This window comes from Clarias gariepinus, chromosome 14 (genome assembly GCF_024256425.1).
Source record: "Clarias gariepinus isolate MV-2021 ecotype Netherlands chromosome 14, CGAR_prim_01v2, whole genome shotgun sequence".
Lineage (NCBI taxonomy): Eukaryota > Metazoa > Chordata > Actinopteri > Siluriformes > Clariidae > Clarias > Clarias gariepinus.
The window spans coordinates 4,157,996-4,175,586 of record NC_071113.1 but is presented as its reverse complement, the minus strand read 5'-3'; the positions used below and the strand labels follow the sequence as shown (position 1 = coordinate 4,175,586).

The following is a 17,591-nucleotide window of genomic DNA, read 5'->3' as shown; positions in this document are numbered from 1 at the left end:
CTAATGTCCACACACCAACTCAACAAAGTCTGAGATTTAAAATTTAAGAAAACTATTTGAAATAATTAATTATATTTTTAAAATACAAATATTCTCAGCTCACTCACAAGCTACTCTATAGCGCTCAGTATGAACTCTATAGCGCATATGGCGCAGAATTTACGGTGGATGCCCTTCCTGACACAACCCTCCCATTTTATCCGAGCTTTGGACCGGCACTGTATCCAGTGGCTTTGGTTTGAACTTTGGGTGGGAACTGAACCTGGGCCCTCTGCATGGTCGGAGAGAAACCTACAGAACCATTTAGCCACCAATGCCTACCCACAGACCTATTTGTTTGTGAATACAAAATGGAAACCGTCTCGGGTTACTTTGCTGTAACCCTGTTTCCTGAAAAAGCGGGAACGAGATGCTGCGTGAAAACGCTATGGGAACGCTCCTTGCGTGACCGGTTGTTGAAGCATGTGTGTCAAACACAGCAAAAATATTTGGCATATATAACCGCGGTCAGGTGACATTATTCGATTAGGCGCACCTAGAGGTTATAAATAGGCATGAACCGAAAACATCCTCAGGTCAATTTTGTCTGAAAGGACGTCCAGTCATGCATGCAGTGTGGCATTGGAGCGCACGAAAAAGCTCGTTCCTGCTTTTTCAGGGAACAGGGTTACAGCAAAGTAACCCGAGACGTCCCCTTTCAAAAGCTACACTCTATGCTGCTTGAAAAAGCTATGAAAACGAGAATACCAACTCCGCTGCACTGCAAGTGTCTGGACCCCCAGGGTTGTGTAGTATGCTCACAGTCCCCCCAAGGAGTCTAGACATAATTCTGGGATGCTAACTCATGGACCCCCGAGCCTGGCATCCAACTATGAAATCTGACAAATGTTTTGCAGAAAGGGCAACCTGCCGCATGAGACACTTGGGAACACCACTTGCCAGAGCAATTGATGAGGCAAGCTTCCTGGTCGAATGGGCCCTAATCACTAGAGGTGAAGTGTGCCATGCGCCTCATAGGCTAGGGCAGTGGTTCTCAAACTTTCAAGCCAGCGACCCCTAATTGGAGATCGACAAGATCTCGCAACTCCCACTATCAAAAACTAGCAATAAACATAACAAGCTGTTTACAATATTTTGACTACATTTACTATACAGTACATCAAAACAATTTTGGCTTACCTTTTAATGGAAAGGGTGTGCTTGTTTTTTGTTTTTTTTTGCTTGTTGAGCAATCATGTGTTTTGCTGGGCTTCACATTTTAATGAGCAAGCACTTTTGAACAGATAACACATTGAGAAATCTACGTCAACAGTAAAGCAAGTAAATCTGTACTTTATGAATTCTTCCTGATATTATCAACGTTTCCTACTTTGGACTGACGGGGTCTTGTTCTTATGCTTGGTCGATGTACATGGTTCCGATGACTCAGGCAAACTGTCCACAATTTCTTTAACATTTGCGAATAACAAATGTATCCATCTCGGCAGTTGCGGTTTTCACATGCAGTTGTGCACTGTAGCGATAACTAGTGAGGTAGTCGCTGCACAGTGACGTCATATCTTTGAGTCGCGAATTTATTAATTCAGTTTAAACACTCACACTTAATTAGTAATATCTTTACAAATCAGAAAATATTTATTTATAGCATTTACTTGTAATACTGAAAAGTATTACATTATAAGTATTATAATCACAAAAAAGACATAATTTTTTAATCCTTCTCGCGACCCCATGAAATTATTCCCCCCAGTTTGGGAACCACTGGGCTAGGGCACTAGCATCTCTCACTTGTCTAGTGGCGGCTGCCCTTCGCTCTCTGCCACATGATATATGAAAACCTGCTCTGATTTACACCACTGGCTAGTGCGGTGGTGTGCTGTGGATTTGAAGAGCAAGAACTGAACACAGTGAATGAAGTCTTACTGCTCTGGAGCTGTAACAGCAGAGGACAGAGGCTTCGAGAACAACTGCGGAAGATAGTTGGGTGAGGATGCAGAATAGCTTTAGCTACTCAATTGGCAAAGCCTAAGCACGCTGGAAAGGCTGATGAGGCCCGTGAATAAGCCGGCAACTAAAAGGTGTTTTCCACAAACCCCATCAATCAGGACGTAGGCCGAAAAGTGGCTACGATCGTTCTGAGTGTACTAGGCACTAAAACAGTTCAGCAGTGGACTGGGTCTACATGTTTTACTATGTCCTGGAATGTAAATGATCCTGGGGGCCAAGAATTTGTCCTGTCCCCAAAGCAGAACCTAGTGCACTAGTTTTTCTAGCGGTGCAAACCTGGTCTGCCCAGGCGATTATTTACAAGACTACCGTAGGAAACCGAAAGCTGCCATGAGACCTAACACTCTCTGAAAGTAGTAAAAGTTACTTTCTAGCCTAGCTAAATCTCCTTCAGGGTATTGAGAATGGATTCAACACATGCAGGAGACAGCTGTGCCCGCATTGCGGTTGAATCCCATGTGACACCCATAATATTTCGTACTTGAGCAGGAAAGAGAACGCTTTTTTGTGGCGTTGAGTCTCAATCCTAAGAATCAGAGTGAGCTAGGATGACATCTCGATGTTGAAGCGCTAGCTGCTAAGACTGAGCCAGAGTCAGCCAGTCGTCTATGTAATTCAGGATACGGATGCCCTGGAATCATAGAGCCAGGGCTGTCTCCACCCGCACTAGGACATGACAGCCTCTCAGCTGCTGCAGGGAGTATTTTGGGGCCAGAAATAGAGTCATCGTTTCGAAGCAATTGATGTGCCACGCGAGAAGATGACCTCTTCAGATCCCTTGGGCTGGACAGCCATCTAAGACCGGACCACAGCCTGTGAGGGAAGCGTCTGTCATTAGCGATCTGCGACGACAACACGGACCTAGAGTGAGACCCAGAGTCAAAGACCGGGGTCTGAACCACATAGAAAGGATACAAAGCGCTCGGCGCGTAACCTGTATTGCCTCAGGGGATTGGCCTTTGGATGAAATCCCCTGGCTTTTAGCCACAACTGGAGCGATCTCATGTGCAGAAGGTCCAAGGGTATCACCATGGAAACCGAAAGCTGCCATGAGACCTAACACTCTCTAAAAGTAGTAAAAGTTACTTTCTGGTCTAGCTGGATCTCCTTCAGGGTATTGAGAATGGATTCGACACACGCAGGAGACAGCTGTGCCCGCATTGCGGTCGAATCCCATGTGACACCCATAATATGTCGTACTTGAGCAGGAAAGAGAATGCTTTTCGTGGCATTGAGTCTCAATCCTAAGAATCAGAGTGAGCTAGGATGACATCTCGATGTCGAAGTGCTAGCTGCTAAGACTGAGCCAGAGTCAGCCAGTCATCTATGTAATTCAGGATACGGATGCCCTGGAATCATAGAGCCAGTGCTGCATCTGTACATTTTATATATGTGCGTCCTTCAGGTCGATTGTCACAACCCAAAGCTCTGGTTGGATTTGAGAAACAATCATTTTGGCTGTTAACATTTTGATATTCAGCCCACAAAATGTTAAATTAGACGGGGGTTAGATGTTCGGCATCCTGAAACATGGCAGGAAGGAACCGAACACCTAACATTTCGCTGGAGAGCGCTGCTCCCCTAACACCAGTGGTGGCGGAGATGGAACCACAGCCTCCTGCCAGTGCTCTGATCTCTCAGTAGGTCAGCCTGTTATGCCTGCAAAGCCATTGTGTGCAGGACAGCACCAGCCTGACCCGCTGCCTGAAAAAGCTTTTCCCACCAACAAAGATATTAGTCTTGGGATTTTTTCTTGGGAGGATGAGCTCCCAGGAGAGAGATAGCCCGCAAGCTTCTTTTTAATCTGGGGCATCATCATAAAGGACCATGCTTTCATCAATGACATTCGAACAAATCAATGTCAATAACACAAAATACACCTAACAAGAGGTGTACGAGTTTGACCGCGCATATTACCACCTCTAATAACAACTGATATGCTCGCTATTCATTAGAGGTGCGCTCTAAAGTGATAGTTTCCATCTCTGCGGAGGCGAGAGAGAAAGTTTCTTCCGTCCACTTACAGGAAGCCCCGAAGCACGCTTGAAAAGTGAACGGTAAAACTCATGATTCGGCGAGAGAGCAAGAAAAAAGAAAGATTCCGTCTTGTGCGCTTCTGCCAGATATGCACGCGAAAAATGCATCGCGGCTCGCAGTTTTGTTTTAAAAACGGCGAGCCAAGCGTGAGGGACTTTAATAGAGAGAAAGGTGCGGTACTTACCTGCTCCCTCAAGCCCAAAATAGCGTGCTCTTTCCCCAAACACTGAAAACAGAAAGCGAGGAGATTGCCCTCAGCGAGATATTCTTCTACACGGAGGGACGAACTCGTATCTAACTCTAACTCGCCATTTTTCTGCTGAGTAATAAAACACTTTCTATGTTCGCTTTCTTTTTTAAAAAGTGCTTGCACACACGCACACAACAATGCAGTCCTTAAAGAAAAAACGAGCTGAGGATGTTTCCGGTTTATGCCTATTTATAACCTCCAGGTGCACCTAATCGAATGACGTCACCTGACCGAGGTTATATATGCCAAAATTTTTGACACACATGCTTCAACAACCGATCACGCAAGGAGCGTTCCCATAGTGTTTTCCCGCAGCATCGAGTGTAGCTTTTGAAAGGGAACAAACTATAAGAACTATAAAAGAAGTCATAAAACAAATAGGTGACACGGTGGCTTAGTGGTCAGCACTATTGCCTTGCACCTGGAGGGTCAGTGTTTGATTCCCACCACAGAATCCTTAAATACTGCACAACACATTTTATTCAGGCTTACTTGTCATAAGGACTACAAACCCTCTTACACAGTTCACAAGTTACACTCACTTTTACATTCCCTATAGTTCTGATGAAGCTTATCCTCATAATCACTAAAAGAGTATACAGGAGCAACACAAACACAAAGTCATTGTAACTTTTGGCTCCTAATGAATACTAGAAATGTTACTAATTTTGGCCTTTTTCTCATTCGATTTTTCTCTTTTCTCTTTGTTTTATGTTGTTTGCTGGATGTCTGCTCTATGCTGCTTGACAATGTTTCCCTTTCTCGACTGCCTGTTAAATACCTACATTTCTATCCAACTCAGTCTGTAACACTTATCTACATAAAATCAAAACACTTGCTGCTTAGTTACCATCAGCCACTAATATTAAAATTGAATCTGGTTAAAGAACCATTCTTTAACCAGCTGGTTAAAGAATCACTCAACACTCCTTATCACTCCTATCACTGTAAAAGATGTGCATTGTCTTTCCTGTAAGAAATGAAAGTGCGTTATGTTGGAGAGTCTGCTGGAAGCTCAATGATTCAATGATTTCTTCGTTTAAGTAGTGGTAGTCTTCAGCAGTGATGCTGATACAGAGTGCATCACTACTTCTTGTAATGGGAGCAACAAAGTAAGAAAACATGAAAAGCAGAACCCTACACTCTCTGTATCTCAGAGACCCATGGAATGAATGTTTTGTTTTAACAACAGCTATTACATAAAACATTTCAAATATTTTCAGCCATCAAAACTAATTGAAAAATTTAAAACTCCTAGTTTTCGGTTAAACACTTAAGTAAACATATAGCCACACAATGTACTTATGGCATCAAAATAAATCCATGATTGTTAGTTTATTTAAAGGTAAAGTTGTTCCAGCTTACCTTTTCTCGTCTCTAGTTCATCAGTACTTGGAGTTACACCGACACTGCTTTGGCTGTCATTGCTAGTATACACCCAAGCTCTGTCCTTGCAGAGGATACAAATGCCTTCCTTTAAACTGCCATCTGAACTGACATGCAAACACAGTCCCACGTCATTTCTTCAGTGGTTTGCTCTCTCTCGACGCAGCTAACCAACAAGCAACGAGGAGAGACAGAGAGAGAGAGCAAGAGAAAGAGCAAGAGAGAAAGAGCATTGAGTTATCTGCTAAGTGAATGTAGTAACCTCTCTGCATCTCTCCATTAGTCTCATTGATTCTCCTGCAACACTATGGTCCTCTGAACTTAAAATTCAGAATTAATAACTATGAACGTTCATTTTAATGTGCGGTAAACTAAACTTTGAGCAAGCACTTGTTAAACTTTTTCTCTGAAGCTGTGTAACTTGGTCAGCAACAATGTTTAGGTAGGGAGTACATGTAAAAGTAACATCCACATAAATGGCAAAACCAAAGCTTCAACTTCATGCAAAAACAATGAGCACAGAGTTACACTGACACCTCTAGCACTGTGTTAATCTAGCACATCCCACAGAAAATCAATATGATGAGATGAAAATTTGGAGACCAAGTCAACAATTCTAACTGTTGTAATTTTTTTCAAACTGTTCCTGAACAATGTGCAGTGTGTGCTATGTTTAAGTAACAGTACATGCCAGATGGTATGTAACATCCAGATGGGCACAACCCGAGGATTCCTGCAGAGCATTGGGCACAGCAAACAATGTGGCAACCAACCTCAGAAGCTAGACAGTGAGTGCAGTACAATGAAACTATTTTGAATTTGTTTGAATGAGTTCAACTTCAACCCAGGCAAAAGCAAAGAGCAAAAGGTAAAGTTTTACACTTTTAAGTTCCCCTTGAACTGGAAAGGGAGTTCTCACCTCTGCCCATCTGGATGTTACTTTTACTGCCTGCCTAAACTTTGTTGCTGTTTAAGATACACTTCTTCATGGAAATGGTTTGCTGATGGCAGTGGCCTCTTTCAGCAGGATAATGCACACTCGACACACTGCACACATTGTTCAGGAACAGGTTGAGGAAAGTGACAAAGAGTTAGAGGTGTTGATTCGGCCACCAAATTCTCCAGATCTTAATTTTATCGAGGGATTGTGGGATGTGCTGGAGTAAAAAGTGCAAGTTCACAATTCATAAGGGCTAGATCAAACTTTTCACCACACATTAAAATGAACCAGTTTAAGCCCATAGTCTATCGTTTTGAATTGTGGAGATAAGTTCAGAGTGCCATGCTGTTGCAGGAGACTCAGTGGAACTGATCGAGAGAGGCAGAGAGGTTACTACATTCACTTAGCACAAGAAGAATCACTGCTCTTTCTCTCTCTCTCTGCCTCTCTCACTTGTTAGCTTCCTACAGTAGGAAGCAAAACACAGAAGGAAAAACATGGGACTGCGTTTGCATGTCAGTACAGATTTAAAAGACATTTGAATACTCTGCCCTGGCAAAGCTTGGGTGTATACAAGCAATGCAGTTCAAAGCAGTGTCACTGATGCACTAGTGATAAGATCTCGAGGGAATGTAAAAGTGGGTGTGACTTGTGAACGTTCCCTTGCGTTCTTTGCTTTTGCATGAGGTGAAGTTGAAGTCCATGGGATGTGCTGGACTAACAAGTGCAAGTTCAGACTTTACCAGAGCTAGCTCAAAGTTAACTACATATTAAAATGAACTGGTTCTCATTTAAAGTTCATAATTCTGAATTTGGAGTTATGTCCAGAGCACCATGGCATTCAGGAGACTCAACTGGAATGATGGAGAGAGGCAAACACGTTAATAGGTTCACTTAACACAATGTGAATCAACACTCTTTTCCTCTCTTTGTCTATGTCCCACTGTTTCTATCTCTGTCTCCTCTCTTTCTAACTTACTTGCTCACTTGTTAGCTTGGTAGGGAGCAAACTGCTGAAGGAAAATTGTTGGACTGTCGGGAAAGATTTAAAAGGCATTTGAATACTCTGCAGTGGCAAACCCTGATAATACCATTCAAATCTGTGTCAGTGTAACTCATAGTACTGATGCATTAGAGATGGGAACTCATGTAGGTGTGAAAGTAGGTGTGAGTTTCTGCCTCACTCTATCAGACCCACTGAGTCTTCTGCATTACAGTGGAGCGCTAAACTCAAAATTCAGAATCATGAACTATGAAACCAAAGTTTTTCGGTTAATAGATCGAAGATAGTCGAGCACATCCCTCAGAGGAATTTTTCTCTGTGTTCTTTGTTTTTGCATGAGGTGAAGTTCAAGGTGAACTTTTAACTCTGCCATTCATGTGGATGTTACTTTGGCATGTACCACCTACCTAAACAGTGGTTCTGACCAAGTTACACCCCTTCATGTAAACAGTTTCCTGATGGCAGTGGCCTCTTTCAGTAAGATTAAGCACACTGACACACTGCACACATTGTTCAGAAAGGGTTTAAGGAACATGACAAAGATTTAAAGGTGTTGACTTGGCCTCCAGATTCTCCAAATCCTGATTTGATAACTCTCTCAAATACAGAACTGTTTGCTTGTCAGTTCACATGAATACTCTGGAAAAGTTTGGGTGTATATTAGCAATGATGTCCCAAGCAGTGTCAGTGTACCTTCAAGTCGTGATGCACTAGAGAGGAAAACTCTAGGAAATGTAAAAGTGGGTGTGAGTTGTGAACTTTTCCTTGCATTCTTTGCCTTTGCATGAGGTTAAGTTGACCTTATTTAAACAAATTCAAAATAGTCTCATTGTACAGCACTCACTGTCTAGCCTTTGAGATTGGTCACATCACTGTTTGCCGTGCCCAATGCTCTGCTGGGAAACCTTGGGTCCTGCCCATCTGGATGTTAATTTTACTTGTACTGCCGGCCTAAACTTTGTTGCTGACCAAGTTACATCCCTTCATGGAAATGGTTCCCTGATAGCAGTGGCCTCTTTCAGCAGCATAATGCACCCAGGCACACTGTACACATTGTTCAGGAGTAGTTAGCAAAACTTGACAAAGAGTTAGACGTATCGACTCTGTCTCCAAATTCTCCTGATCTCAATCTGATCAAACTGGATGTGCTGGATTAAAATGTCTGATCCAGGGTGGCAGTGGTGTGCAAGTTTACACATCACAACAGTGAGCTCAACCTTCAGTTCACAACAAACTTCAAAGTTCATAGTCCATAATTCCGACTCAGTAGAACTGATGTAAAATGGTTCACTTAGCACAAGATGAGCCAGTGCTGTTTAACTCTCTCTATCTCTCTATCTCCCTCTCTCTTCCTCGCTTGCTTGTTAGAAAGGAAGCAAATTACTGAAGAAAAAATATTTGACTGTCAATAAAGATTTGAAAGGCATTTAAATACTCTGCAGTGGCAAAGTTGGGTGTACACTAGCAATGCCATCTAAAGGAATATCAGTGTAACTCCAAGTACTGATGCGCTACAGTAGATTTAAGAACTCTGGAAAACATCAAAGTAGGTGTGAGTTGTGAATGCCATTCATTTGGATGTTACTTGGAACGTACCACCTAACTAAACATTGTTTCTGACCAAGTTACACCTCTTGATAGAAGCATTTCCCTGACGGCAGTGGCCTCGTTCAAGCAGGATAATGCACACTTACCCACTGCACACATTGTTCAGGAACAGTTTGAGGAAAATGAGAAAGATTTAGAGGTGTTGATTCAGCCTCGAGATTCAAAAGATCTTAATTTTATTGAGCATGTGTGGGATGTGCTGGACTAAAAAGAGCAAGTTCACAATTCACAAGAGCCAGATCAAACTTTTCACCACACATTAAAATGAACCAGTTCAAGTCCATAGTTGATCGTTCTGAATTGTGGAGCTAAGTTCAGAGTGCCATGCTCTTGCAGGAGACTCAATTAGACTGATGGAGAGAGGAAAAGAGGTTAATAGGTTCACTTAACACAAGATGAATCAATGCTCTTTTGCTCTCTCTGCCTATATGCCTCTCTCTCTCCCTCTCTCGTTCTTGCTTGCTTGTTAGCTATGTAGGAAGCATACTCTGTTTGCAATGTCAGGACAGATTTAAAAGGGATTTAAATACTTTGCTGTGGCAAAGCCTGACAATATAATTCAAAGCGGTGTCAGTGTAACCCAAAGTACTGATGCACTAGAGATGGGAACTCTGGGGAATGTGAAAGTAGGTGTGAGTTGAAAACACAATTTTCCACTGTGTTCTTTGTTTTTGCATGAGATGAAGTTGAACTTTTGGCTCTGCCATTCATTTGGATGTTACTTTGGCACCTACTGTACCACCTACCAAAACATTGTTCCTGTTGTTCAGGAACAGTTTGAGGAAAATGACAAAGAGTTAGAGGTGTAACTAACTCTTTGTCATGTTCCTTAAACTGTTCCTGAACAATGTGTGTCAGTGTGCATTATCCTGCTGAAAGAGGTCACTGCCATCAGGAAACTGTTTCCATGAAAGGGTGTAACTTGGTAAGCAACAATGATTAACCAGATGATTAAGTATCGTCCAGGACCAGAGGGTTTGCATCAGAGCATTGGGTACAGCAAATTATGATGAGATCAACCTCAGAGGCTAAACAGCGAGCGCTGTACAATGTGACTATTTTGAATTTGTTTGAATAAGTTCAACCTCATGCAAAAGCAAAGAACCCAGTGGAAAGTTCACAACTCACACATACTTTCACGTTTCCCTGAGTTCTGTTTAAGCCCATGATTACAGTCCCTCATACAGTATACAGGAGTAACACAAACACAAAGTCATTGTACCTTTTGGCTCCTAATGAATACTAGAAATGTTACTAATTCTTTAGTTTTCTCTCTCTCTCTTTTCTTATAATTTTGCCCTTCTTCTCATCTGACTTTTCTCTTTGGTTTATGTTGTTTGCTGGATGTCTGCTCTATGCTACTTGACAATGTTTCCCTTTCTTGTCTGCCTGTTTAACACACCTTCATTTCCATCCAACCTCATCTATAAAAACTAAAACACTTGCTGGTAAGGTAACCATTATTGGCAGTATTGTGTGCGTCACTATTTCTTGCAGTGGTGGAAACATGAAAAGAGGAACCTTGTCTAGATCTTAGAGACCCATAGATTGAATGTTATGTTTTAACAACAGCTATTACATGATCAAACATTTCAAAAATTTTCAGCCATCAAAACTAGTGTATCAGATTGTTAGTGTATCAGATGGCTAGTGTGTAAATGATTGTTAGTGTATTTAAGTTAAAGTTGTTTCAGCTTACCTTTTCTCGTCTCTAGTTCATCAGTACTTGGAGTTACACCGACACTGCTTTGGTCGTCATTGCTAGTATACACCCAAGCTCTGTCGTTGCAGAGGATTCAAATGCCTTTAAACTGCCATCTGAACTGACATGCAAACACAGTCCCACGTCGTTCCTTCAGTGGTTTGCTCTCTCTCGACACAGCTAACCAACGAGCGCCGAGAGCAAAGAGAGACAGAAAGAGAGAGAGAGAGAGAGAGAGAAAGAGAGAGAGAAAGCATTGAGTTATCTGCTAAGTGAATGTAGTAACCTCTCTGCATCTCTCCATCAGTCTCATTGATTCTCCTGCAGCACTATGGTCCTCTGAACTTAAAATTCAGAATTATTAACTATAAACGTTCATTTAAATGTCCGGTGAACTAAACTTTGAGCAAGCTCTTGTAAAGTTTAAATTGAACATGTTAGTTCAGCACATCCTACAGACGCTCGATCAGAACGAGATGAGGTCTTGAACTGTTGTCTCTGCCATTCATTTGGATGTTACTTTGGCATGTACTGTACCACCCACCTAAACATTGTTTCTGACCAAATTACACCCCTTCATGTAAACAGTTTCCTGATGGCAGCAGGATAATCTACTCTGACACACTGCACACATTGTTCAGGAATGGTTTAAGGAACATGACAAAGAGTTAGTTACACCACTATCTCTTTGTCATTTTCTTCAAACTGTTCCTAAACAATGTGTGCAGTGTGTCAGAGTAGATTATCCTGCTTAAAAAGGTCCCTGCTACCATTAAACTTTTTCTATGAAGGGGTGTAACTTGCATACAAACGAGTATTCATACATCTTTTAAAGCTGACATGCAACCGCATTCTTATGTTATTTCTTCAAGGTTTTTGCTTCTTAGGTAGCTAACAAAAAAGAAATAGCAGTGATTCATCTTGTCCTAAGTGAATATAGTAACCTCTCTGGCTTTCTTCATCAGTTCCAATGAGTCTCCTGCAACAGCATGGCATTTTTCAGAACAATCATCTATGGACTTGAACTGGTTAATTTTAATGTGTGATGATCTAAAGTTTGAACTCTTGTGAATTGTAAACTTGTACTTGTTAGTTCATCACATCGCACAGAGCCTCGATCTGATCGAGATCTGGAGAATCTGATAGAAACAGTTCCCTGACGGCAGTGGCCTCTTTCAGTAGAATAAAGTACCCAGACACACTGCACACATTGTTCAGGAACAGTTTGAGGAAAATTACTAAGAGTTAGAGGTGTTGATTCAGCCGCCAAATTCTCCAGATCTTAATTTTATCGAGGGATTGTGAAATGTGCTGGAATAAAAAGTCCAAGTTCACAATTCACAAGAGCTAGATCAAACTTTTCACCACACATTAAAATGAACCAGTTCAAGTCCATAGTTGATCGTTCTGAATTGTGGAGATAAGTTCAGAGTGCCATGATGTTGCAGGAGACTCAGTGGAACTGATCAAGAGAGGCAGAGAGGTTACTACATTCACTTAGCACAAGAAGAATCACTGCTCTTTCTCTCTCACTTGTTAGCTACCTACAGTAGGAAGCAAAACACAGAAGGAAAAACATGGGACTGCATTTGCATGTCAGTACAGATTTAAAAGACATTTAAATACTCTGCCCTGGCAAAGCTTGGGTGTATACAAGCAATGCAGTTCAAAGCAGTGTCACTGATGCACTAGTGATAAGATCTCGAGGGAATGTGAAAGTGGGTGTGACTTGTGAACTTTCCCTTGCGTTCTTTGCTTTTGCATGAGGTGAAGTTGAAGTCCATGGGATGTGCTGGACTAACAAGTGCAAGTTCAGACTTTACCAGAGCTCGCTTAAAGTTCAGTATACTTCACATTAAAATGAACTGGTTCTCATTCGTAGTTTATAATTCTGAATTTGGAGTTATGTCCAGAGCATCATGGCATTGCAGGAGACTCAACTGGAATGATTGAGAGAGGCAAAGAGGTTAATAGGTTCACTTAACACAATGTGAATCAATACTCTTTTCCTCTCTTTGTCTATGTCCCACTGTTTCTATCTCTGTCTCCTCTCTTTCTCACTTGCTTGCTCACTTGTTAGCTCGGTAGGGAGCAAACTGCTAAAGAAAAAATCGTGGGACTGTCAGGACAGATTTAAAAGGAATTTAAATACTCTGCAGTGGCAAACCCTGATAATACCAAATCTGTGTCAGTGTAACCCATAGTACTGATGCACTAAAGAGAAAAATTCTGAGAAATGTAAAAGTGGGTGTGAGTTGTGAACTTTTCCTTGCATTCTTTGCTTTTGCATGAGGTTAAGTTGACCTTATTCAAAAAAATTCAAAATAGTCTCATTGTACAGCCCTCACTGTCTAGCCTCTGAGATTGTACTGCCTGCCTAAACTTTGTTGCTGACCAAGTAACATCCCTTCATGGAAATGGCTCCCAGATAGCAGTGGCCTCCTTTAGCAGCATAATGGACCCAGACACACTGTACACATTGTTCAGGAGTAGTTTGCAAAACAATTTCAGAAACAAAGAGTTAGCATTCAAATTCTTCAGATATCAAACTGATTGAGCTGGATGTGCTGGACTAAAATGTCTGATCCAGGGTGGCAGTGGTGTGCAGACACACAAGAGTGAGCTCAAACTTCAGTTAACAACAAACTTCATAGTCCATAATTCTGAATTTTGAGCTAAGATTAGAGAGCCCGGAGACTCAGTAAAACTGATGTAAAAAGATTCACTTGGCACAAGATGAGCCAGTGCTGTTTAACTCTCTCTCTCTCTCTCTCTCTCTCTCTCTCTCTTTCTATTCAGGAAACTGTTTCCATGAAAGGGTGTAACTTGGTAAGCAACGATGATGATTAGCCAGATGATTAAGTATCATCCAGATGGGCAGGACCAGAGGGTTTCCATTAGAGCTTTGGGTACAGATAACTATGATGAGACCAACCTCAGAGGCTAAACAGCGAGCGCTGTACAATGTGACTATTTTGAATTTGTTTGAATAAGTTCAACCTCATGCAAAAGCAAAGAACCCAGTGGAAAGTTCACAACTCACACATACTTTTACGTTTCCCTGAGTTCTGTTTAAGCCCACGATTACAGTCCCTCATACAGTATACAGGAGTAACACAAACACAAAGTCATTGTAACTTTTGGCTCCTAATGAATACTAGAAATGTTACTAATTCTTTAGTTTTCTCAGTTTTTTTTCTTATAGTTTAGCCCTTCTTTTCATCTGACTTTTCTCTTTGGTTTATGTTGTTTGCTGGATGTCTGCTCTATGCTACTTGACAATGTTTCCCTTTCTTGTCTGCCTGTTTAACACACCTTCATTTCCATCCAACCTCATCTATAGAAACCAAAACACTTGCTGGTTAGGTAACCATTATTGGCAGTATTGTGTGCGTCACTATTTCTTGCAGTGGTGGAAACATGAAAAGAGGAACCTTGTCTAGATCTTAGAGACCCATTAATTGAATGTTATGTTTTAACAACAGCTATTACATGATCAAACATTTCAAAAATTTTCAGCCATCAAAACTAGTGTATCAGATTGTTAGTGTATCAGATGGCTAGTGTGTAAATGAATGTTAGTGTATTTAAGTTAAAGTTGTTCCAGCTTACCTTTTCTCGTCTCTAGTTCATCAGTACTTGGAGTTACACCGACACTGCTTTGGTCGTCATTGCTACAGTAGTATACACCCAAGCTCTGTCGTTGCAGAGGATTCAAATGCCTTTAAACTGCCATCTGAACTGACATGCAAACACAGTCCCACGTCGTTCCTTCAGTGGTTTGCTCTCTCGACACAGCTAACCAACGAGCGCCGAGAGCAAAGAAAGAAAGAGAGAGAGAGAAAGAGAGAGAGAGAAAGAGAGCAGTGATTCATCCTGTGCTAACTGAACCTAGTAACCTCTCGCCTCTCTCCATTAGTAATACTAGGCCTGCTGCAGTGGCGCGCTGATCTTAGCTCAAATAATTATGAACTATTGATGCAAACTAGTTTATTTAATTGTTTTGTGAACAGAACTTGTTGAGCTCTTGTTGAACTCTTCTTGAGCTCTTGTTGCACAGCACTGCCACACTTGTTGAGCTCTTGTGGCACAGCACTGCCACAATGGATCAGACTCGTTAGTCCAGCACATCCCATAGACGCTTGATCAGATTAAGATCTGTAGTCAACACCTAGAGTTTTTTTTCTGTTTTTCTGTTTTTTTTTCTGTTTTTCTGTTTCTGTTTCTGAACTATGTGCGCAATGTGTGTTGCTGAATGAGGCCACCACAAAACATAAAAAACCTAAGTACCATGACCATTTTATTAGAAATACTTGCGCACTCACACAGTTCTCTAATTACAGTAACATTCACACAGTTCTCTAATTAACATTCACACAGTTCTCTAATTAACAATTCATGTGGTCTCAGCACAATTAATAAAATCAGGCATATAATGTACATGAAAATAAGCTGAAATTACTTTATTTTTTTATTTATTATTTTTATGTTGCTAATACAGACACTGCAAGCCCTAGTTGCTTAATGGATAGACAACTGCACTCCTCAGCAAATTGTAGGTTTAAGTTCTAAACTAAATTGATTGGATTTGCTTTTTTTTGGATTTGCTTCCTTTGTTTAACAACCCACATTCCCGCTAACACATTAAAATCAAGATGTTGCACATTTTTCTACATTTTGCACATTATTCATTTGCACATTAAATTAAGACTAACTTCAGGCCAAGGACAATCACACTGCTGCTGACACACATCTCATATCATCTCATACTCCATGTTTCAAATCATACTGCTGCTGCCATACCCTGACAATATATATATATATATATATATATATATATATATATATATATATATATATATATATATATATATATATATATATATATTTTTTTTTTTTTTTACACTTTTATGCTTTTATACTTTTTTACTTCTGTTTCATTTTTTTATTTTGCTTTGTAAATTCCTGTGTAATTGACATTTTTATTTTAATTAAATTTTATTATAGTACCAAATTTCCAAAATTTCCAATTTTAAAACTGTATTTTTCTGCAATATTCAATTTCTCTAAATTTAATATTTAGTTTATAGTGAAATTATTATTATTTTTAGTAGTAGTAGTAGTAGTAGTAGTAGTAGTATTTTATGAATAGAATCTGCAAACATATTTTGGTATATGTACAATATTATGTAAGTTACTGAAATGAGATTATTGACCATAATATGAATTTAAAATAAAGTAATTTCATCTGCTGCAAAAATAATAATCCTTTCTGTTCTTCATTCTTTTCCAGAAATGCATCACTGCCCAACTCAAAGAAAGATTCCTGGTTTTTCTTTTTCTATATCCTAAACTTCAATAGTATAAATCATAAGCAGCTGTCCACGAAAGAGGTTTCAAGGGTTGTTCTGGAAAAAAATGATGAAGTTGAAGGCGAGTTTTTGAAAATGTTTCAGAATTCTACATTTAAAGCTTCAGAGGGGAAGAAGCATGCAAGACAACACGCAATCGCATTCATCAAATTAAAAGAAGATAAACTCAAGTCAATTGGAGCATTTTACCCCAAAAATTCCCACAGTGAGGATCGTATTATTGAAGAAATTGAAGGCATGATCCAAACGAAGGAAATTAATAATGTTTCAGAAATTTGGATTTATACAGTAAATAGTCCTTGTATAGGCAGAAAGAACCACAACCCCTGCATGTATAATTTAATCTGTTTATCATCCAAATTACAAGAATATGGGATTAAAATGTACATCGGATTTACAAATTTTTATGTTTTCATCAAAAACATAAATAATTTGGAAGAGAATCTGAAAGATAAAAACCTCTTTGACAGTTTTAACAAAACGTTAGTCCTGCTCTATCTAAAAGTGATCCAGGGCTTTGAAAATCACCCTGTGTTTTTCCAGACTGACCCTTATAAACAAAAACCACTACAGCCCTCTTGACTTACTTATCAACCTATTCATTCATCTTGAGCTCCTGCTCAAGAATAGAGGAGGAACAAAGGTTATGATGCTCCCAGTCTCTAATATCCACTCTACTAAAGCCATGCAACTCCCAGACCTTTAGTAGAACTCAGCCTTTGGTGTTATTATATTATTATTATTTTATTAAGACAACAAAATATTAAATATGCTGAAAGCTATTTTATTGTCTATGATTGTGTATAATAATAAAGCAGAAAAAAGAAGAAGAGAAGACTTTTATTTGCACTTAACAAAACTCCTGCACAGGGTTCTATGTAAAAAAGAAAATCTCAGCTTGTGCAGAGAGTACGGCAATGGAAATAACATGTGTCATTTAGCAACCACAGAATGCTTAGCAATACACTTGTTTTGTTTTGGTCACAGTTTTAAAAATGTAAGTCGTGCACTGTGAGACGAAAGTTGTGCATTGTGTAAGTTTATCTGTTGAATTCGAAAGTGTCTTTTCCATTGGAGATTTTATAAAACGATGAGTCCACAATTGTATTTTGTCACATACTGTACATAGGATTGTACTGTGATTCTAGGATGCTTTTTTTGTGTAATTTTTTCTTTCTTATGCTCTTTATTTCTGTTATAAGTAACCCTTAATAAAAGGACTACCTCCCATTGTGAGGATAGTGCCAGCATTTCTGTTTTTTCTTACTTTTCATGATTTTTGCTTG

General features: G+C 40.1%; 1 long non-coding RNA gene across 1 annotated transcript; it reads right to left on the bottom strand.

Annotated features, from left to right (window-relative positions):
* Positions 1-5,764: 5,764 nt before the first annotated feature.
* On the bottom strand, positions 5,765-14,718 carry LOC128541732 (uncharacterized). The gene is made up of 3 exons (XR_008365652.1): positions 14,546-14,718; positions 10,931-11,113; positions 5,765-5,846 (listed from the first exon to the last, which is right to left on the bottom strand). It is a non-coding gene; the product is annotated as an uncharacterized LOC128541732 (long non-coding RNA).
* Between the last annotated feature and the right edge of the window lie 2,873 nt (positions 14,719-17,591).